Source organism: Acipenser ruthenus, chromosome 9 (assembly GCF_902713425.1).
Source record: "Acipenser ruthenus chromosome 9, fAciRut3.2 maternal haplotype, whole genome shotgun sequence".
NCBI lineage: Eukaryota > Metazoa > Chordata > Actinopteri > Acipenseriformes > Acipenseridae > Acipenser > Acipenser ruthenus.
The window spans coordinates 43,960,623-43,985,306 of NC_081197.1; the positions used below are offsets into that span (position 1 = coordinate 43,960,623).

At 36.6% G+C, this 24,684-nt stretch overlaps 1 pseudogene; it reads left to right on the plus strand.

Moving 5' to 3' along the window:
- The first annotated feature begins 64 nt into the window (after positions 1-64).
- Positions 65-16,187, plus strand: LOC117405797 (Fanconi anemia group B protein-like; annotated as a pseudogene).
- Positions 16,188-24,684: the final 8,497 nt, after the last annotated feature.

A 24,684-nucleotide genomic window follows, 5' to 3' on the forward strand; every position in this document is an offset into this window, starting at 1 on the left:
TTTATGTGGCGATGGCTGTGAAACTGCATCTCTGTGATCGCCATGTTGGCTCATCTATCAGAACAGTTTACAACACGGCGCTGACTCTTCATTGGAGTCAAAATGGCTGTAGCTTCACTAACCCTCCGTGGACATAGGGTTGAGCTAAACAAAATAACATGTTTTTCAAGTAAAAAGCTAAACAAATCCCAGTGTACTGTGTATAGATATACGACATAGACGTTTGTATTGCCAACCTCGTATTTTATTTGTTTTGATGAATTTCAGTGTAAATTATATTGTTCTTTTCATCTCCCATGATGCAGTTTTAGCGGGTAATTTTGACTGCGATTTATTTCTTTCCTGACCAAGTGTGTACAGTTTTTGGCAGCACATATACCTTCCAGAGCAAATGAAGCGACAGCTGAACAGCATTGCAAATGAACAAGTGGCTCTTTGGATAAAAGCTTACTCACTAATTGTTTTAGAAAGAGAATAATGTTATTGCGCTTTACAAGTTCATGTACTAAAGGTTTTTTATTTTTATTTTTTTTAAATCTCTGTTAATGTGTCAGTAAATAGTTAAACTAGATGTCTAATCGATAACATCCGTATGTTCTGTACATACTGTGGTAAAATAAACACGTCAACTCCTCATTAAAAAGAAACAAATTTATTGAAAATTTCTAGAAGGAAGTATCAATTACTAATTTTATAGGAGGTTAACTAACACACTTTAACTAACACTTAAATTGAGTAGTACTGTATTAAATCGTGTTTGTATGTATCCCTCCAGCTGCCTAGGATATATTTTTTAATGGAAATTGAGGGTAACTGACCATTAATTTGGAGTAAATTAATAGCCAAAATGAGCAGCGATTCATATCAGGAAAAATATTGCATTCAATGGAGATGTACTTCATTTTAGACTGACTAAAGCCAGACTTACTGATGGAGAAACAGACAGGACATCAGAACTGCTGTTCAGAAGGATGGCTTTCAAGGAAAGCATTGGCTGTTTTTGAAACAACATCTGAAGGAAAGGCCTCTATTAGCCAGGGAACTTCCAACATGGAAATCATGTGCTGTAGTTCTGCCACAGATGCAAGAATGGGGATGCTGGTGCCATGCATTTTGCTCAAGCAGTTACAAGAACAAAATAGCAAGTTTCAGATATGCTCTGCTAATAGTTCACAGCTCAAATAATCTGGAGCCTCATATGGAGTTTAAATTGCAATATGAAATGAAGGACAATGTAACATTCCTGAAGGGCCCAGCAGTTCTGTGAAGTAAAGAAGAGACTGTTTACGTCACATCTCTAAAGACTGGCAAAGTCTTGAGTGCTCTCATTCAACTTCCATCCGTGCAACTGATTGGGGAGCTGCAAGGAAAAGGCATCATGATACTGGGAGCTAGAAAATGCATGGCAGAAGGGCATGGTGATGCTCAGTCAGACCAGGTAGTCTGGGGCAATTAATTTGTTGGGTATTTCTTGGAAACTGAAAGCACATTTAATGCAGCACAGTTTCTACCTCACGCATACAGTTCTGTGGTAACTTGTATGTTTATCGACACAGCAGAAGAATTAGACAACCAATTGAAGTCAACCATGGTCGCAGCAACCACGAAGAATCCGTTGATTTGGTTTGAAAGTGGAATCCCAAAAGACGTCTGCCAGCTTCCGTTTGAGGGACCCCAAAATAGAAAAGGCCGTAACAGGCAGGGAAGACAGCCTGTTTCTTGTTACTTTTGACTGTGGATATGTCTCTTCAGTTTGGAAAGAAGGTTAGCAGGTAACTACTTAATGTGCAGTAGTCAATTGGTAAATTCTTAGTTATAGTTAATAATTTATAAGTTACAATGCTTCATAATCAAAGTTACACAAGCTAGGGCTCTGTCTTTTGAGACCAAGAATGTCAATGTTTAACTTTATGCCAATTAGGCGCACAATTATATAAACGTAAATTGAAAACAAAATGTACCAAGATGCAATATTTCTATATGCTGATGTAATGCACATTGTATTCTGCTTGTGTGCAAGAATTAAATTAACCCTAACAACATTGTGTAGGGAAATGAATGTGACATTTACAGCCATCTGAGGCTGTTTGCTTTTATGATCTCCAAAGCTTAAGGGAGCAGGGTGTAAATGCACTCCTTGTCTTACACTCTGGAGAGACAGAATCGTTTTGTTTAGATGGCTGTACCAGTGTGATAATCCCATGGTATAACTTCAGACACACCATGAACCTTGAGAGTGACATAATGCAAAAGAGATTCTGTATCCCATTTAATTTCTTCAAACAAACAAAAAAAAAACAAAAAAACATTGAGGTCCCTGTGGTGCAGAGTACATGGATGCAGCATAATGGTCATAAGTATATTTTATATTAAAAGCCATGATTTTTGCTGAGTTTTACAATAAAGTATGACTATTTTCTGTATTGTGGATCAGTGTTTTGAAGAGAGGTTTGGCCTACACTAAATATAACACACTCCCAAAGCGTATTGTTTAAAACGCAGCCAATAACATTAAGAAAAGTATACTCAAAAATTACCAGATTCAACAAATACCTGTTTCCTTCTAGGCTATGACATGCTTTTCCTACATGTATTGACTGAAACAGAAAATTATACAAAGTGAAGCTGAAAAACAAGAAGAATATAGGACTGTTGGTTAAGACAGATGTATTATTTCCTAATAAGTTGTATTGGGGATAAAACCAATGCTTTTTTTTTTGTTGGTGACTTCCAGCTGGCAAGGTTTCCAATCTTTGCACATTGACTTTGTTCATTGTGGAACAGATCCGATTTTATTACACTTTGAGACTTCTAATACAGAGGATATTTTAGAGAATTACACCATGACAGATCTTTTTGAAATTGCCTGCTCCTTAAGTGCTTTTTGTTTTTCAAATCAAAGTCTTTACTTATGCCACCTCAGTTTCCTGGTTTCACACTAGAAGATAGGTTTAACAGCAGAGCAAAAACAGGTGAAATTGAGGGGTTGGACATAAAAATGATAAAACTTCAATATGGTGACTACAGTACTATCTGCCCTAGATCAGTCTCATGTTTTACCCTGATCTTGACAGAATCTTACAACAGGGAGATCTAGCTTAATTCTCTTGAGTAGATGTCTGGATGCCATTTGTATATCAAAATACACAGAGGAACACAGATGTGTATATTGCATGTAATTCTTATGTTGTGTGCAACTTTTTCACTTTTACAATAAACAGCATCTCATAATAGCTGTATGAAGAATATTCAGAAAAGCAGTACAGTAAACATATTGTACATATATAAGATTTTTATTGAAACCTGTGGGGAACATTCTAAACATGCATTAATTTATCTTACTAGAGTAATGTCAAAGTGTGAAGATGTGAATGATGATAGTGCTATACAAGACAACAGTCTCCTTACTGTCCAAGCATTAGAAGCCAGGCTGCAGGTTCGTGGAGATAATGAATGTGTAATGTTATTTACAGGAATAACATTACAGGGTGCAAATGAGGAGTCTGCAGATGTGGTTTTATTAATTTAAAAAGAGAGAAATTAAATTGATTTCAATCAAATCTGATTTTTAAAATTATTTCATCTTCAATTTCAATTTTTTTTTTAACTTGGCTATCGTGTGTCTTTCTGTGAGCATAATTGTATATTATTAAAGGTTTTTCTGAATAAATAGCTGACTTTTTGTACATGTTAAATGTTTTTGGCCCAATTTAAATACAGTAATATTTGTCAAGTTTGGAAAGCGTTTGAAGCATTCACTTATTCCAGGTTTGTAAGAGCAAATGTTTTCTCCTCCTTGTAGTCTGGCCTGGCCTCACTCCAGGAACTGCAGCGACAGTTAGAGGTGAAGGACCGGGTCCTGTCCCAATCTTCCATGGCTTTAACAAGTCTGATCCAAGGAAAGGAGTGTGCTTTAAAAAAACCGGAGGAGGTACAGTTTACCTGCTTAGCACTTTCGTAATTAGCCTTGTTTGGAAACCCTAATGAATCACCTTAACTGAACACTCAAAGGGGTGACAACCTAAGAAACTATCATACCTCCTGACAGTGTATTGTTTAATTTGCCTCAACACTATAAGTTCACATGCTGCACTGTGAAATCGTGGTCAGTGAGTAATGCAGTATAAGAAGGAACTGGGGATTTGAAACCAAATGCAGTGCTTCCAACAACGCTTAGTGTTGTGGAAAGATAGATTTGGTTTGCTACCATCCAAGTGATCTGTCTCTCCAGTTCAGGGTGGCAACTTAACCCTGTTGATCCATTTGTTAAATGTCCTTAATATATACAACTTGTCCTTGTTGAGGGAGATCCACCAAATAAAATGGGACTGACAGAGTTGTGTTTTTGAGGTCAGGAAAGAGGATGATTACTGTAATGTCTGTATAACAGGAAGTGAAATTACTTTTTTTTTTTTTTTTTTAAGACTGCTTCAGTGGTGGTACATTTTAAAACAGAACAGTAGTATCAGACAGCCATTCTTTGTAATACAGTATGTGTGTTTTCTTTTCCACATACCCTGTTCATCACACTGTTGTAAAAAAATCGGCTTTTAAACTTTATTATTAAATATCCCTAATCCAACCATTTAACCCTGCTACATAAAATATAGTTGCTGATATGGCTTAGCAAATCATTGCAGTAGTTGGCTTTAGAGGGAATGTTAATGGAAACATGTTTTTTTTTGTTTGTTTTCTTTAGCCAAAAAACCTGACTGCTTAAAATAAATAAATAAATAAATCACCCCCAAAACTGAATATAGCAAATTGTATCTGTTTAGACAGTGATTCAGAATATGGTACTCACAGGGAACGTTATTAAATACTTTATGTATTTATTTTATTTATTTATTTATTTAATTGGTATTTAATTTACCCTTTACATACTGTACAAAAGTTTCTCCGTGCTCCCTTTAAGACAGCATGCCAAGTTTGGATTCTGGACATCTGGTTGAGCTCAGTGTATTTTGGAGCTGCCACATTCACTCCCTATTTAATACGCACCAGTGTACACGCCTAACAAGACTCAATTGGCTCAGCTTGAAAGCTAATGTGAATTTCATTAGCTAAAAATGTTTCCGGTGAGGACTTCACAGCTTGCTAGATTTGATGCTGGTTATTGAGTCATATTAAATGCTAACAGTGAAGTGTAGACACCAGAATGAAGGTTGTACCGTTCATTTTAATGTGATTTAATATACAATTTATATGTTGCTTTGAGATCCTATAGACCAGGGGTCGCCAACCATTTAGTATAAAAGAGCCGAAGTGAAATTTATTATTATTATTATTATTATTATTTATTTCTTAGCAGACGCCCTTATCCAGGGCGACTTACAATCGTAAGCAAAAACATTTCAAGCGTTACAATACAAGTAATACAATAAGAGCAAGAAATACAATAAAACAAGTAAAGTACAAGTTTGACAAACCACAATTCAATAATACAGCAGGTAATAGTGATAGTTACATCAGGATATGATTAAATAGTGATAGTTACATCAGGATGTGATTAAATACAAAGTACTACAGGTTAAAAACTTGGCAGATTACAGTATTCTGAAGTACAGGATTAAATGCAGTAAAATAGGGGCTGATAAGAGCAAAATAAAGCACATTTACATGAAGGGTGATAGTGTCCCAGGATACAAACAGAGGAGTTCTACAGGTGCTCTTTGAAGAGGTGAGTCTTAAGGAGGCGCCGGAATGTGGTCAGGGACTGGGCAGTCCTGACATCTGTAGGAAGGTCATTCCACCACTGCGGAGCAAGGGTGGAGAAGGGGCGGGCTTTGGAGGCAGGGGAGCGTAGCGGTGGTAGAGCTAGTCTTCTAGTGCAGGCGGAGCGGAGAGGTCGAGTGGGGGTGTAGGGAGAGATGAGGGTCTGGAGGTAGCTGGGTGCAGACTGGTCAAGGCATCTGTAGGCTAGTACAAGAGTCTTGAACTGGATGCGAGCGGTGATCGGGAGCCAGTGGAGCGAGAGCAATTTAGAAATTTAGAGCAAGTAGTTACAACAAATGAAACCCTATACATTGTAAAACAGACTCCAGCAATAGAAACACCAATAAGAGCAGGGGGTAGGTAGACCTAAAAGAACAGTGAGGCTGTATGTGATGCCTGAGTCGAGCAGCGATACATTTGTGTAGATGCTATTTGTATGGTCTTTTTAAAATAAATAAAAAAAAAAAACACATTTGTGTGTGATTTAGACTAAGAGCTGTATTTGGTTGTGGGTACAGTGGTTAAAGAAAAGGGCTTGTAACCAGGAGGTCCCCGGTTCAAATCCCGGCTCAGCCACTGACTCATTGTGTGACCCTGAGCAAGCCACTTAGCCTCCTTGTGCTCCGTCTTTCGGGTGAGATGTAATTGTAAGTGACTCTGCAGCTGATGCATAGTTCACACACCCTAGTCTCTGTAAGTCGCCTTGGATAAAGGCGTCTGCTAAATAAACTAATAATAATAATTGTAGGCAGTTAATATATTCTTAAAAGCAATAAATTAAAGGACCTCCAAAAACTGTAGGGGATAAAGAGATACCTTCGATTGTCAAGATCTCGGTGGGACCTCTACAATAAACAGTGTCCTATTATAATGTACAAGTCAGTTTTTAATATCGCTCTCTGAAAACGATGGCAGATTTACACATTACAACAATCGAAAAATAGACCACATTCCAGTTTGTTCAAACTTCATAAATCGTGTTTGTTCAACATGAGTGAATGACTCAATACTGGGAATCTCTTCTTAGAAAGATGGTATTTATTAAGCATGCAACAAAATATCACACAAAAGTTACACAATTAATTGATTGCTCCCCCCTTCCTCTGTCTGATTAGTTCATTATCATAATCTGGAAAGGGGAAACTTTTAAAACGTGCATGCTAAATAATTCAGATTTTATTCTGAATTCCCGTTATTTTTACCATAAGAAATTACATTGCTTTAGACACCAAACATGTCTGGTTGCGACTTTGGTTAGACATTGCAAACAGTTTAATTCTCTTAGGTATTTATTACCTGGGTTATTCTATACTTGTTAGGCAATTTAAGAATAAAAACGCTTGCATCTTGTACTCATAGTGGAATTAAATCGATATGATGTGAAATTTGTCTTAAATCTCTAAATCTTTAAGCTATTTCTCTCTTTTCAGACTCCTATGCTAAACCACATCTCTCTCACTAGACGGGTTAATTAAATCACGGAGACGGGTTTGATTAGCCTTTTGTTTCCTGAGTGCCTGGTGCATTCAAGGTGTTAGGTTGATCGTTATCTCTAGGCAAAGCTAGACAAATTAGATTAAAGTTTATTCAATGTAGATTCCTGTTAATATGTAATATCATAAGAACATAATATAAGAAAGTCTGTGACATTTGCAATATATTTGAGATGACAATGTCTATAGAACTTACATGGTCATTTGAAGAGCCAGGAACCATAGCTTGGAGGACCCCTGCTATAGACATTAGTTTTGTTTCATTGGTAAAATGGTTATTGGTATTCTTGAATGGTATGGCTTCACAAAAATAATTAATAAAAAGGATGTACTAGTACTGATTAAGCTTGACGTCTGTATAGTCTCGTCCAAGTATTCTTAATTCGTGTACATTAACTACTAATGGTTTGTTAATTTCAGCGGTGCCCCACTAAGACACACAGCACCCCCTTGTGGCAAGTGGCAATTATTAATCTTAAGTGTGAATGTAAAGTAGTCGGTTTCAATAAAAACAAGAAAAAAAAAACATAAAAATTAGTGGTCTTAATTCGGCAGCCCATCAGAGTCTAGGGGTACAGTGCTACCCGTTACAAAGCAGTTGTCTTGGTCCATAATCGGGAGACCACATTATTTGTTTCGCCTTATAAAGAATATTGGCATTTTTGTTCCCGAAATGATTTACAATGCCCACAAGCCAAACTAATATTGTAGCGTACGGTGGGAAATAAATGAAGGAGCCACACACACAATTTTGCAGTCCGTCTGATCAAGAAAACCTCTTAGTTTTTCTTTGTCTTAACTATTGTTAGATTACAAATATATATAATATATATATATATAACTAGACACCGACTTAACTCATTCATGCATGGCATCAGCAGTATCAATTCTGATAAAGCTTAACTCGCACCACAAAAAGACCAAAACAAAAATTAAAAGCACTGCAAATGAATCCCTTTCCTTTTATACTGCCATCATTGTTTTCCTCCAAGATGGATGATAATTATTTCATTTGCATGATGTAAAGGAAACAACTGGTGCCTGTTATGCCTTTCCAGCACGGCTGGACATTATTTGCACCCAGGCGTAATTTAAATACCCGAATTCTAGGCAGCTGCCTTCTTTGTCTGCCCAAAGCCCAACAAATAGCAACATTGTAGTTGACTATTACTGAATTCACATGCTTTTAAGCACTCTTGGATCACATTGAGAGCATTTACAGTAAAAACACTTTGGGAAAGCCCAAGCTGTGAAAAGTGCTATAGCAATTGACCCTGAAACCACTTAAAATCCTGAGAGTACAGGAAAGATGTAATCTGGTGCTGGGACCGTGCTGAAACTGAAGTACAATGATCCCTCTCTCGCAGTCAGACAGACACATGCAAGTTGAAGAGATGTAAAGTAACATAAACAGAAAGGCCGGTTCTGGATTAAATCATTTTGTAGCTTTATTTGTGTGAACGTGTCGGCTTATTTCATAGAGTTTTGCTGAAGTAAATGCAGTGTAAGACCCTCCTCTTGCTTCCTGTGAGGAAGGGGGGCGGGGGGTGGGGGTGGGGAATTGCAGGGCTTTTGGCTTGAACTGCAAGTCCAGAGAGCAGGTTGCACTATTACCCAGTAACTGGGATTTTTATTTTGAAACTGACTTGTATTAGAGAGATGCAGCTTTTAAATATATCAGAATACACACGAGGATAACAAATGTATCAATCATGAGATGAGCATATCATATTTTATACAAAAGTGTGTGTAACAGATGGCAGGTTTTTTTCTATGCGTTTATCCAACCCCCCGGAAATACATTCAGGCAAAGTATCATTGCTTAAAGTTTTGTAGCGAACAAAAGTAGTATTGCTATTGGTCATGTCCCCACCTCTTTAACAACTTATTTCCTGTCATTAACCAACCAGTTATCCCCCCATTTACTGACATGCTTTGACAAGACACTGAAGTGAAATGACCAAGGAAGTATACCTGTAACATTTCCTGAGAGAGAGGCATAGAACAGAAAACTCTTTAACCTAGTTTAGTACTGGTATCATATTTTAAAATTAACTGACATGTTTGCTATAATGTGTTTCTTTCAAAACTGCACATTCCTGACTAAAGCCCTGTTCACACTTGTATTGGTACGATACTAGTACAGTTTGTTTCTGTATAAAATATACAGGTACGAAACCGCTTTCTGTCCTAACTGACTTTTCAATACTGTTACAGTACCGATACAGTTGCGATATACCTGTCCACATTAATGTATGTTTAAATTGACTGTGCTCAGGTTCTGAGCTCGTTTCCATGACGACCGCTGTCACATGTTAGAAACTCATCCGTTGTTACCATAAAACTTCAATTTAGCACCTCCGGCGTTTATTTACATTATTTGCCAGCAGACCCGGCGCATATTGGAGACAGACGATTATTTGAGACCCGGCAATTATTTGAAGTTTTACAGTATGTAATACAGCATGTTTTGACGTCCTGTCCATTTACAGTATTTTGTTTTTGTGTTCAATCATTATTAAAAACGCGAAAGGATAAAACAAACAAAAAGGCGAAAACAATTAGCCGTCTTTAAAAGCATGAGGTTGCCAAGACAACGGGCTTGCATCACGGCTTTGGGAATGCATGCGTTTTTTAATTTTATTTTATATTCCCTTGCAAGGGATTTTATTTTAGAGCGGCACTAAACATTTTAGTATGCTTTACCTCACAGTCATCACTAATTCTGTGGAGAATTATTTTGTCACTTATATTTGCCATTTTTTTGGTGTATCCATGATAAAGGTACTGCTCACCGTAAAATATAAAGCTGTTTAAAGTATTTAAACTGTAAAGCAAGACGTGTGCGTGCTTCAGAATATTGACTTAACTGTATCGATACTGTGTCGGTTTACCTGTCCATACTTAACTGTATCGATACGTTTCGGTTTACCTGACTACACTTAAGCTGTTCCCAGTCATATCGAAACAGTACCGGTACAAAACCTTTTTTTTTTTTTTTGAGTTTCGTACCGACACAGTTATATCGGTGCGACACCGATAAGAACTCCAGTCTGGACAGATGTTTCGGTACGGTTCTGCAACGATACCGGTATAAAAATGCTAGTGTGAACAGGGCATTATATTGCTAATGGTAGTGAGACAGGTGATATTCATGGTGTTTTGATAGCTACCATTACTTTTAAGTGGGTTTATTTACACTATTTTAATAGGAAATATATCCTGGGAGGAAGTGACTCATTAACTGAATCTCTGTTTCAGGAAGGTTTGGTCTCTGTTGGAAGAGGAGACATGCAGTGAGATCTCCAATGTCGAGGTTCTTTCTGTGTCCAAAGATCTCCCAGAATTCGTGGGGAAGGTCTGTCTGTGAGTGGTGGATGACAGCTGGGTTGTAGGAGTGAAGCTGACAGAATCTGCTTGCTTATAAGTACCCAGTTTGAGAATAGTATTGAGAATTGGATGACGCATATAAAAGTAAAAGAAGACCAACTTCTTTTTTAAAATGCAGGTTTTTTTGTTTTGTTTTGTTTGTTTTTTTTAAATACAAAATTCTATTATTACTAAGCCCCTGCTGGAAATCAATTTTGTAACCTGCCAGTTTATTTTGGATTGTTCGAGATGCTACATCAAGGCAATCTTTTTATCAGGCTTACACAGGGACTCAGAAAACCACAGGTGCACAGAACCGTGCACTACTGATTTGTTCAGGCTTTCTATGCAGAGGACCAGTGCTCTGCATCTGGACTCAATCATGCCAATAAAAACAAGAAACTGCAGCGTACTAGACACAGAATCCTCTTCCATGCCACCTTATGTGATTACAGAGCTAGGCTGTGGCATAGCATCGCAGCAGAAACTGTTTTTGTAGTACATAATACCAAAAATAATCCAAATACGTATTTTGGCTCTAAACAACCATGGTTAAATAAAACAAAGCATAATCCACACTCTGAAACTGTTACGATTTCCCTATAATCAGAAACCAGTTTGGAATTAGCCTTACTTTTTGCAGAGGTGGATGCATCTAAATTCTCTAGCGACAGGGCAATTTCTGGGACCAATTAACCTGTTTAACATGTTAAGATGGGGTTTCTCTCCCAAGTCATTTTTAGCCTGTTCAGATTAAGAAGCTCTGTAATGAATCGCCAGTTGCAAAAATTAAAAAGAAGAGTATCGGGCCAGGTTTAATAAGCTTTTACTCCATGCAAAGTTTGCACAGCTATGTTATCTAAATTCAATAAAGCCTGTGGCTCAGCACTAGATTTACACAGTGCAGCATCTTGGCATTACAATTACGGAAACATTTAAAGAGATTCCACAACAGCAATTCAACTGTAGGCCACAATAACTCCTCCGTAACGTCTGCCTGGTTCCTATGGTAACAGACATTGTCATAGCCCTTGGGGATCCATTAAGGGCACTGGTAACTCATTAGTGCTCTGGTAATATTCTTGTAAAACTGCTGGGCAGGTGTTGGCTGAGGAAGCCAAGAAGTTATTGTCATAGAGCTTCTGATATAATAAAGGAATTGAAAAATAGAGAGAATTGCAAATGTATGCTGAATAAATTGGAAACAAAAAAACATAACGACTGAGCTGTTCTCTCTTGGCTGTTGCAACATTAATAAGGACGTTATGTCATCGATCTAAAGTAAAAGTTTTGCTTACAAATGGCCTGTCCATAAAGCAAATTTTTTGTTTTACAGATCACTGGATGATGTGAGTTTATCGTTATTGATGGATCAAGACATCTGCACAGGCCCTGCAGTCATTCAGTCACAGAGTAATGTGCTTCAATTCAGTCCCCTTTCTCCTGGTCATTTCCCCAGTGTCAGACAGAACCGCTAGCTTAAAAGACGAGACTGGCATCAGAGAAGAGTGGGGGAGATTCAGGCACCAGCTATATTGAAAAGTCATGTTCAGAATTTCACAGGAGTCAGACACAAACTGTTACCACTGTGACAGACCTGTCACCACTGCTAGCTTTCAGTAACCTTAATTGCTCTGTGATGCTGCATGCCACAATAAACACATTTCACAAAGGCAGCCTGAGAGCAGGCATGCCAGTAATTTTCCAGTGCAGCAGAGTTTCTTTTAAATCTGGAGGACATTTCTCTTGGGAAGTACTACCCCAAACTCTTGAACAACAGCAAACTTGCTACAGGTAAAGTTAACATTTACATGGCACAACTCGGTGCATTTAATTTCATCCAAAAAAAAAATATATATATAAAGACTTGCAGCAGCAAAGTGCAGGTCAACACAATTCACAATTTTTGAAAGCTAACTTTCAAATGCAGACTCTGAAGCCCTTCTGTTGTAATGTAATTGAAAACAGCTGTTTTTTTAAGGAACTGTAGCGTTTTGATGAAGCATTTACTACAGTATGTCAATAACATTTGGCTATTGCAATACTTAAGCGTGTTTGATCTAATTTACACTACAGTATATTCTTAGTCCTTCAAAATAAATTTGGTTCCTTCATTCCTAATAAACATGAAGCATTTCTTCCCAGTGTTAAAGATTAACCAGTGACCTTCAAAGCCCCGAGACTCATTTTCAGCCACATTAGACTTTGCTGAAGGCTTTGGGCCAAAGTTGACATAAATTGTATATGTATATTTTGAGCTCAAGACTATTTTGTTTTCTGATTCATTAATTAATTTATTTACTTTTAAAACCTCTGGAAGATGCGTCTGAAGATGTATTCACTCTGATAGTAGTGTCAAGAAAGTGGTCATTCCAAATACACTCTCACAACCATACACTGGGAGATCTTAATGAATGGCTGTTGGGGCAGATGCAGTGTCAAAGAGTTGGTGTGAACCCAGACTACTTACTGTTTAACAACCAAGGAGCTTCTGGTGTGATTCTGTTTAACTGGAAAATAAAATCAGCATTTGAGGGTACATTACACATCTTGTGCAGGTAAATTAAAAAACATACTCTAAAAGAACAAAACACATTTAGGCACCGGTATTTGTTCTGTTACTCTGTTGGCATTTCTGTGTGAGTTTTATGGTGCAAGCTTTTAGCCTTCAAATCTATTTGGAAAACTGACACATTAATTGCTTTGTTTGATGGTAGCACAATATGTCCTATTACTTGACAAGTGGAACCCACTGCTGCATTGTATTGCTTTTGGATTCCAAATCCTGTTCTCCTGCGATTTACCGAGAGTTTCTATAAGAAATCTATGTCACAAAGGCACACTGCACAGTGCCTGCTCAGTGAAACTTATAGTGATAGATAGACCTGCTATCAAAATCGAACCAAGATATTTACAGGAAAGTCTAAATGTGTTTGACTCCAAGAAAATAGAAAAATACTTTAAAGAAAAGAGAAAAATGTAAACAACAAATATACACCTAGGGCTGCAATGAAGGGTACATTTTGACCTTTGAAGGTTTGGAACACATTACATAATATACCCTGCTCCATACACGACAGTGGCGCTATGTAGAGTTGCTACCGCACATATAACGATTTGGTACAGTGTTAGTGGATTTTAATACAACAACTTTTGTTTACGTAATATGCATTATACAAATCAAAAGATCGAATTTTGCATGTGAGTGACATTTTATGTGTGACTGTATAGTATTAACACATTGTCAAACGGTTTCTATTAACAGAAAAACAACAAAAAAAAAAACTTAGTGTGTGAATGCAATTTGACGAACCTTCGAAGGTTTAAAACTACCTTTGAATTCCTGGCTAGCGAACAAACTTTCTTACCTTCTAACACTGCCCAACATACTCCACTCTGCATGCTCTTTCAAGTCCCTGGCAGAATTGTGCATTTTAAAGAAAATTATCCACTGGACTTTTCCACTATAGTGGTCATATACAGTAGAATTGTTGTACATCAGCTTACAAAAATTGGCACAGTTTTGCTTATCTGGGTGTACTTGTGGTTTTTCAAAAAATGCAGAATTAAAAATAAACTACACAACTTAACATGCGTCCTACTCCTTATAGTGAAACAGTTGGCTAACATTTCAATCGTTTGTTAATCACATTACCATTTAAGGCATTTCCAGTCACTTAAGCATGTATACAATGATTGCCTCAAGTACAGTGCAGCTGTATGTATTAAAAAAAACAACATAGTTTGTCTAGCCCCCAAAACTTTTTTATAATTGGTACAGAAGGAGACTAAACTTCATGAAGCCTACACCATAAATAGAAAGTGCACACATTAAAAAGCTTATAACCCTGGAGGTTTCAACGTTGTTAGTTCTATTTATGCTGTTCGATTCACTGGAGCTTTATCTTTTATTAATTACTTCATGTATCTTCTCTGCTTTTCTGGGTTTCATATGTGAGGGTTGACTATTATTGGTTAAAAGGCTTTTATTGAGCTGGATTGATACATTAGTGTTGCACAACAATGAATTTCACTCCCTCCATGGATTTGTAGCGTAATTACATTAATCACTCGTTCCTTGTCAATGCCTAGTCTGCTGCTAATTAATTAAAAGACGGTGTGCTTATGTTTTTAATGTGTTTGTTGTTAATTACTGTTCTGTAGTGTATTCTTATGTTTGCACTTGTGCACTTAGGACAATGCTGGTAACATTATAATATATATTTTTTATATTTAAGGCTGCAAGTGGAGACGTAACGAGAAATAAAGTACTTTAACTTTGTATTTATTTTTTTAGCAACCAGCCCATTTTACTGAAGTGTTTGCACTCTCTGTCTTGGATTCTTCCTCCATCTTGAGATAAAGTACCTGAAACTGGGGAGAAAAAACGACCTGGCAGACAATCTGGCAAGTGCTTTAGAAAAAGAGCTTCTTATGCTGAGAGACCCCATCTCCTCGCTGGTAAACAAAACCAACACTGATTTTACTGTGCGAGTCAGGACAGAGAATGCACGACCCACCTCCTCAGCCTCCTTGGACGCCAAGGCCCAGCTTCAACATTGCATAGAGGAATTTGTGCTGGACCAGGAACTAAGCAGTCTGGGGATGAGTTCAGAAGTAGATGGAGGTGTCTGTAAACAGGTCATTAAAAACCTGTCTGCGGTTCAACTAGATGTGGACAGGATGGCCTGGGGGGCTCTGTAAATCATACTCCCTCTTCATGGACCCCTAAATCAATGATACAACAAAGTTATATCCACCTTTTTTTTATACATCACTGATGTATATACTATACTATATATACTTGGACAAATTGATTAATACAAGTACGTAATGGGAATATGGAACTATTTTTCATCTGTATGTGAATCTCAGATGGCAAACATGAAAAATAATATTAAAGATGGTATTTGTTTACACAGTGTTTACCATGGACTGGTTTTTCCTATCCCCTAATTTTGGTTCTCAGTAGAAGCACACTTTCCTTGGAGTTCTGACTGGTAATCTGATGTATTTGGTTGTTATGTAGACATGCTGAATAGCGACTTGGTTATCTACATAACAACCATCTGAATTTAGTCTGGGAACTCCATTAACTGGAGCCACAGGATTTGGAAGCTCGATTATGATAGGTGTTCAAATTGAACACATAAATGCTTTATAGGTGAGCCTCTACCCCAGAGAACAGCTGACCCATTATGACCTGCTGTCATAGGTCATGAAGACAAAACTCTGCATAATGTCCACATCTGTACCGTGAACGAATTTTCTCAAAGACAGGTCAGATAATCACTGAAAGGAGAAATCGCATTAGTCCTGACAAAGTACGGAATTTTTTTTTTCTAAATGCAAACCTTGCTTAAATCACAGTGGGACATAATTACTCTCAAGTATCACAGCCTGTTAGTTTATAGGATCTCAAACTCCTCATCCTGTCAGCTGTCAGCTTTAACTGCTTGCCCTCACCCTGCATAACTGTACAGTGTGTTTTACAGTTAAATTTGTTATATAGTACATAAACATGAATGCCCTTTTATGTTTAATTGTTCATTTAAATACGGCGTTTCGGCTGTGCAGATGTTTGATATGATGTACTTGAATAAAACTTTTGAGTTGTATCGGATAGTTGTCTTTCATTTTAATATTGATGTTGTTTAAAATGTTCCGTCATAATGACTGTGGCGGTGGTTTTAGGTATGAGTATAACCGCTGCAGTTTTAGCTTTAACGTAATTTTTGTGGCGCATATGTAGAATAATATTGTCTGGAATTAGGTTTGAGTACTCCAATTTTTTAACGCTGGAGTACTCGAGCACTAAATTACTTGAAATTCCCAACCCTACTTTAAATAAACAGTACTAACATACGTTCTTAACTACTTAATAAGTAGTTATGAATGTCTTTATCGATCTTCCTAACTCTTGTTGCATTTCTTAATGTCTTTTTGAGTTTAGTATTGTAGCACTGGCCAATAATACATCTTGAACTCTTGACAGACAATCACACTATGCACTTTAAATTGTATTTCAATACATTGGGGCACTTCATGCTTTACACTTGCAGAGCTGCCTAATACAAATTTGTCTTTTGATCCAGCTTCTGAATCATTTATGGAGCCTGCTGTGTCCTCCGAAATGTAATTCTTAGAATGGCCTTGTTGTGGTTGTTCAATGTGTGACCCTGTGGGAGCCCTCACAGTAAGTGTGTTTGGAAAGCTCTTGTATTGGGCACCCTCTGTATTGCTTGTTAATAGAAATTTGAAAAGGCTTTGTCCTAGCAGATTGCAGGCTTGCACTAAAAAAATGCATCTTGTTGAGAAAGAACATTGAAATAATTTTGAGTTGCTTGCTTTTTCCTCTTTCCTTTCAGTCAGTATCTGCTGTTAAAGTGACAGTGACACCTTGCCAGCCGCTATGTGTCTCCCATCTGTTACTCCTTTCCTATCTGATTTAAGTTTTAGGAATTTCCCTTTGCTTTTGAGGAGGCCAAAGGGTCCTTGCTTAAAGGCAGCAGGATTTTGATTTAAATTTCAATTAAATGATCCATTATTTATTCTTTGAGTCTGCAATACAGCTGTATGTTATGAAGCAATTAAATTAACTGCTCTGCATAAGTGTTTTGTTTAATGTTGAACGTTAAATATATGTCCTGATGCACAATGAAAATGCAACAGTCTAAGTTTTACATCAATAGCCCATTGGGCACATACATAATGTTATTTACATTTTAAATAGTGAGCAGATAGGTTTGTTGATTGTTTGAGTAGTATTGTTCCTTGGGATAACAAAATACTGAGTCGTGATTTCGTAAAAAATGCCAGGTGCTCTGTGTTTGGTATTTGAGTTTAGTTAAAATTGCCAAAATCAGTTGATTAAGAATCTGTATAAATAGCCATTCGAAAAGACATGATTTTAATTAACACAAGAACAGTGAAAGATAGACCCTGTGGGACCACATCTGCGGGACCAAATCGCCAGTGCCATCCACAGGAGACAACTGCGACCAGCCAACCTTCACCAGCTGGCTGCAGCTGCACAGGAAGAGTGGCGGAACATCCCACAGCAGTCTATCCAGAGGCTGATCAGGTCTATGCGTCAACGCTGCCAGGATTGTGTTAATACTTAGGGAGGTCATACCCCATACTAAGTTTATAATGTTTTCATTTTGACAGTGTGTCACGTTTCATACTGAAAACGTATCATGATTCTTTGATCTGTATTTTAGTTCACATTTTCTGTGATTTTGTTTGATATCTATGTTTAAAATATTTGATTAAATCCATTAGACCCGAGTGTTGCATTTTGTTTGTGCAACAATGTGTGTGTGACATACAATTTTGAAATATGATTTTTCAAGCCAGGCCTTATTGACACTCAATTTATAAACTCAATACAGCAAGTGTCAGTGTTCTTATGTTTAAAGGATGCTAAATCAGAATAATTGTACACTTACCAAAATAAACTGAACTAAAAGATACATTTAACTTAAATGATTCTAACTGATGTTGTCCAATAATAACATCATTAACAGTATGGTTTTGGTACTGTAATGCTCTGGTGAATCACTGTAAATGCTGCAAAATGATTGTTTGAAAATGTTCTCACAAAAGAAAGATCTTTTATTGCTTTCATAAAGTCCATTAAATAAAAAGATTTCTGTATGAAACAGCAGTAGTTATAACTGCTTTGCCCCCTTGAATAATTATTAGTGAATGTAATATGGATCTGTAAGAATGGAGTTTAAACGATGACTGCAGCATGTTAAAATGCAATGTGAAGGGTGTTTAATGTGATGTTGTTTTGCAGAAAATGAATCTGCTGGACTTGTATTAATAATGAAAGCAGCACATTAATAGTAAATGAAAAGCTGGCACTAATCCTAAATCATCTAATTAACATTTAATGGTGGTCTTTCACAGCTCTGTACTTTAGCTTTGTTTGGTTTTATTCTGCCCATTATTGTATACAAACTTTTGCTCAATGTGCAGTTGGACCCCTACCTTGAGAGGAAGTACCATCCTTAAAGGTTTTTTGTGTATCTGAACAGTGTTGTAGAACATTAGGTAAAATGTTTGTCAATTTGACTTTTAACTCCGGTTGTTTAATTGAGCATTTTACGTCATCTGTGGATCATTGTGATTTCCTGAACTTAAAGGCAGAAATATAGTGAAGACCGCCATATGACAAAATGTAATGCAAACAGCTTTGAGGAGAAGAAGAAGGTGAGCTTTTTTACCTGTGACCGGGATTTTATTTAGACAGAAGCAGCTGTTTGCTGTGCATTCCAGATTGAATTTGGTACGAGAGAGAAGTCTGCTCAGAGAGAGAAAGCTTTTGTAATTAACAGAATATGGCTGCCAAAGGAAATTCTTACAAAAAAAAGTTTACTCAATGTTGCTTTACTGTTAAAAATATTCCTTAAGTCTGCCAGCTCAGTATCACTAGGGTACTTTCATTTGGAGATCTGGTGTAGTTTAAATAGTTTCTACTTATTTTGTGCCAGTGTCGTTGTAGCTTTAATTTTCATTTTAGTATTTATGTATGCAAACAAAACAAAACAAAAAAAACATACAAAATTAAATTCACCTTTACCATAATGTATGCATTTTCATGTTGGAAAATCTATGACCTACGAAATTAATGCAATATATAATAATTTATATTTACTGGAATCATTTGGGGTACAGGTATATTTGATAATGTATGGGGCCCCATACACCTATTAAATATTAGCAAATTGTTTACAACAGTGTATCTACACTTGTATCCATATTTGAAACGTAATATGAAGGGTGTCCATATTATGTTTCATTGTGTTCAAGAGTTCAAAGGCAATAACCAGTCCCGTGGTACCAGTGCTTGTGTTTTATGCATCCAAGTAAATGCACACAAATAATTGACATGTCCCTTGTTGTACCAGGCAGAAGATATGATTTCCTTCAGAAGCTATCAGATATAGTATACAAATAAAGTTTGATCGGTTAGGTAATACAACAGCTGTTGTATCAAAAGTATTTACAGCAGGGCAGTGAGATAGGGGACGTAGCACCCGAGCATTATGGGAAGGTTTACACCGGTGTCTTCAATATTGTTCTGGTCATGTGATGCATTGGCAGCGTCCAAAACAAACAAACAAGACACAACAAATCCTTAAAATATTCGTTAATGCCTTCAGGAGAAAAATTTAAAGATTTTCCTTTTTCTTTTTTTCCCCTGCCAATTCACACTACGTTACACCTGTACATAGTGAGTGTCAATAAACTACATGTACAATTTGTGGTATGTGTATTGAGCCTTGATAGCTATTTCAGTAACATCATCTTTTAGCTTTGCATAATAATAATAATGTACTTCATATCTGTACTGGCTAAAATATTGTCAAGGAGCTAAAGTAATTACACAGGATTTTAAGACATATGCGCTTGCTAAACTTGATACTGGCTTAAGTAGCCACTTAAATGAAAATAGAGGTAATCTTGGAAAGATGACACATTGGAAATTAATGCCGATCACTCTATTTGTTAAAAATGAAATCAGAGTCCTCAAGGTCTAAAGTTGTTTGTTTAAGATGGGTTGGAATGTTGATGTAAGAAGTCAGTTGCCAGTTTTCTGTACATTTATAGACATTTACTGCAAATGTTGTCACATGAAGAATTTCCTCCAATAGCACATGTCATTAGGTCAAGTCAGGTGATGGTTTTGTCCAGATATCCTGTGATGTTTTGCAGAGCTCGTGTTAAGGCAGCTTGGGCCATATTTTCAAAGCATTTACTCCAGACTTATTAATTTCATTAAAGACTCAAGTAAACTCTTTGTATATATGATCCTTTATATAATAATATTTGAATAAAGTACTGTGTTATTTGCAATTTAAGTCTACATTTATACCTTAATTAAATCACATTATATCACATGTTTGATCTGTTCAGACTTTATGTATAATAAATATATATATATTTATTATACAACATTGTACAACATTATATAAAACATTGTACAATATTTGAAGCATAATAAAAATACACTGTATTGTTTATATTTTGACACTATATTGGTATGAATAGTTTCATAACTAAATGCGCTGACATATATAATTTGAAATTTGCCATGTTACCGTTGTTAATTCCATTCAGTTCTGCCGGCCACTCCTACTCCCTCTCAGTATACATGTAGAACAGGTGGGGCAAGCAGAATTGAAATTATCATGTGATTGCAAACATCATAAAGGGAAGGAAAAAATACATATATTAAGATGACGTTTGAAGCTACTTTCTCTTTAGCATAGAAGGGCTTCTGTTAGATGTATTCATGGATGGTCCCTTCAGAAATTCAGGTAGTTTCTGTTTGGGTTTTGCAAGTTATTCAAACTGATTATTATATGTTCTTCAGATTGTTTCAATGTTATCTTCTGAATAGATTTGTCATGCTGGAATCCATAGCAATAACTAATGCAATACAGTAATCACAGTTGGTGTTCCTCAGAGCACTGTACTCATTGCTCTTCTGTTTCAGGTATTTCATTAACTACATGCCACAAGCCTTAGCAGAGCATGACGACTTCAATTAGATACCCAGGAAACTACAAGGATCCCTTTGAACGTAGTTTGCTTAATTTAACTACGGTCTTGCTATACACATCCAGGCAAACAAGCGTTCTCATCACTTCATCATCGTCTTCTATAAACCGAGACGACTCGTTCAGACTAATTTTAATTAACAGTCCCACCCCCACAAGTTATTCATGAATCTATACTTAGACTGGGCACATAATTGATAACATTTCTTAACGATTACTCTGCTTTGGTCCTGATTTTGCATGCTGGAAGCCTTTAGCTGCTAAAAAACCAAATCACTGCCTTTATGCATTTGGGATTCAGGGAAAGAAAATTCAATACAAGTTGCAAGTTGTGCCATCTGTTTTGCAACCACATCGGAGACTAACCCACTTGTTAATATCGATTGATCCAATCCACTTTAAGTAACAAGTTATCTTCATGTCTTAAAAAAAGAGTTTTAAGATGCAACTGCATTATGTAAAATCACAACTTGTAATATCTATGTTAATTATGGGATCTCTCTTGGCAATACAGCGAGCAAACACTCTGAAATGGAGATTAAGATCCAAGCTTCACTTGGCCCCAAGGTTCCAAGATCAAAACTACTATTACTTTGTAAGAGTGCCTGAGTCCCAGGCCATGTATATCATATCACTGATTATTTCCCACGATAGTCACACTCACAGCATTTCTATTTTAAATTCTGTATCTTTTTAGATTTAGATTGTGAAGTTAGTCCTTTTTTGTGAGATCTATTTTACTCTGTGTAAAACCTTCCGCGACTGAAACTGCCACCACTTATACACGTTTTTCCATTCACAGTAAGAAATAATTAGAGGAAAATCCAATAATAAGTTAAATAAACATTACGTTCACTGAACTATTATTTGATAGCACCGCAAGTATTTATCACTGTGGTACGGTATACAATAGAACTGAAATATTTGACGGTAACAATGTATTTAGCATACCACTATATCAATAGACATACTAGTATACCTGTAGAAGGAGGGTAAAACTAAAACTTTTAAAGAGTAAGCAGCTTCAAATTTTCTTAGTTTAACAAAAATACCATTTAGAAACATGACAGTTTTCTTAGTATCTGTTTTTCTTCCTGAGCTATAGAGTAAGTAGTTTTATTGTGCCCTTACCTTTGTATCATGTTTGCAGTCGTTCTGAGGGGTCCCGCAGACTTTGAGTGGACAAAACGATAACCTGCGTGTGACAGACTGTATTAGCTCTAGTCTGGATCCCACACCATACAGCCTACAAGAGAAGAGTAGGGAACTCGGTGCTGTCTCAGTTTACTAGTAATACAAGTGCCAAGGGTGAGGTATTTTGGTATAAAATATTCTGTTATAAAATAGTATTTTTTATTTGCGTATGATAGTGCTTCAGCAGCAACACTTCAGATATATCCAGGAGGCTAAATAATGAAATGACCTGAACAACTTTTTTGAGCATAGTTTGTCAGACAAGTCCAAAAATTCTTTTGATAGCATCTCCTAGGGGGGATGAAAAAACATGAAATATCTTGTGTGGGATGTGATTCATCTCTTATTCTTCATGTATTTCTGGAAAAGGTAGAGCTGATTTTGAACAGATCCCTCTACGCTTACATTAGCATCACCAAGCTTACTCCGGCTGTCAGGGGAAGTTAGACTGCAAAGTTTCTGGTGTCATTGTCAGTCAGCACAGAGAAAGCATAGGAACAACTTCTGCTACGTGAACAGAAAAAAAGAAATCCTGCTTGACAGCAGTTTCTGTTTTGAAGAGCAATGTACAAACACTGCTTTTTCTATTTATTTTTTACTGCTTCGGAGGTTTCTTTTCAAATATTTTGCAGGTATGTTATAATAAAAAGCAATTGTTCCTATCAAATTGTGAGCAATATTGGTTTCCCCCTTAAATTAACTATATTTAAGTCTTTACCTCACATTAGGACTACCTTATTAAATAAGTATCTTCAAATATCATATTATTATTATTTATTTCTTAGCAGATGCCCTTATCCAAGGCAACTTACAATTGTTACAAGATATCACATTATACATTATACAGATGTCACATTATTTTTTACATACAATTACCCATTTATACAGTTGGGTTTTTTACTGGAGCAATCTAGGTAAAGTACCTTGCTCAAGGGTACAGCAGCAGTGTCCCCCTACCTGGGATTGAACTCATGACCCTCAGGTCAAGAGTCCAGAGCCCTAACCACTACTTCACACTGCTGCCCCATATATATTTCCATTCCTATTTTATTCTGTTTGCTATGATTGGCCACATTTACAACAAAAATAGAGTGCTAACCAAGGTTTTTAATTATTAGCTCAAGCAAAAGTATTATCGGTACCCCTTATGTTCTGTTGAAGATCTTTTGATTCTTTGCTTGTATTTTATACTTCAGTTTGGCATATGCAGATATTTTAATTTATTTTTTAGTAAAAATGCTAAACTTTAAACTGGGCATCAAGTTGGTTGTGCTACAGTAACTAAATATTTCACATAGAGTTTTTCAACTTGAGAATTAATACATACAAATCACAAGCTTGCGAAAGGAATCTTAACCATCAGGGAGCAACACAAGTTCACATTTCCTATTTTTTTTTTCCCCAGGGAGACAGAAACTACTCTTACACAAAATATTAAAGGGGTCACTCCAAGAAGACAACAACACACCATGGTCACACACAGAATGAAGCAAATTGTGTCGTCTTAATCATGACAGCTATTTATTTTGGCTTTTCTGCTTGTGTGGCTGATTCACATCTTGTCATCCTCAGCCTGCAGCATCCAAACAACAACCTTCCCTCTAGCATGCTCCCAGGTTTCTGTCTGACAGGGTCACTGTGAAAGCATTTCTTAGCTGCTGGCAAGCTAAAGTAGTGGAACTGTTTTAGCTTTCCTCCCTGCAAAAGGAGAGAATTGCTGCATGGAGCTAGCTGTGTACATTCTGCAAAACTTAATTGGAAGGTGAGCTGGATTGGACAAAATGTTCATTGAAAGTGAGACTGTAGGAGCCATTACTGCGCAACATTTTAAATACTATCAGTATAAATCAGGAGACTTCTTGATGGGTGTCATTATAAAATGAATGGACAGAGTGGAGAGTAATCAGATTTTGTCAATCTACTTTAGAACCAGTAAGGGTTTAAAAACAATCTTCTAAAATGGATTATTATAGCATTTTGTAATTTTTTTTCAAATGCTCCAAAAATCATCCTGGTATCACCTAATGGATTGTTAACTAATGCTTTAAAAAATATTTCTTACCTATTTTTACCTGTATTGACATTATTGTTTTCGTTCTTTTTACCATACCTGTGACAATATTGATACAGCTAATAAAACCCTGATTTGCATGCCTTTAAAGGAAAATTAACAATTTTATGGTTTTGTAAACCTCATAAATAATATTGACACTGATGCACAGTACTACATGTAGGTTCTAAAAGACTTATGTTTATTAGAATGTAGTCAGTCATTGCTTAGTAAATATGTCCTCCTCCTCCTCCTTCCAGTAAATGAAAAAGAAAACTGAAACATGAAA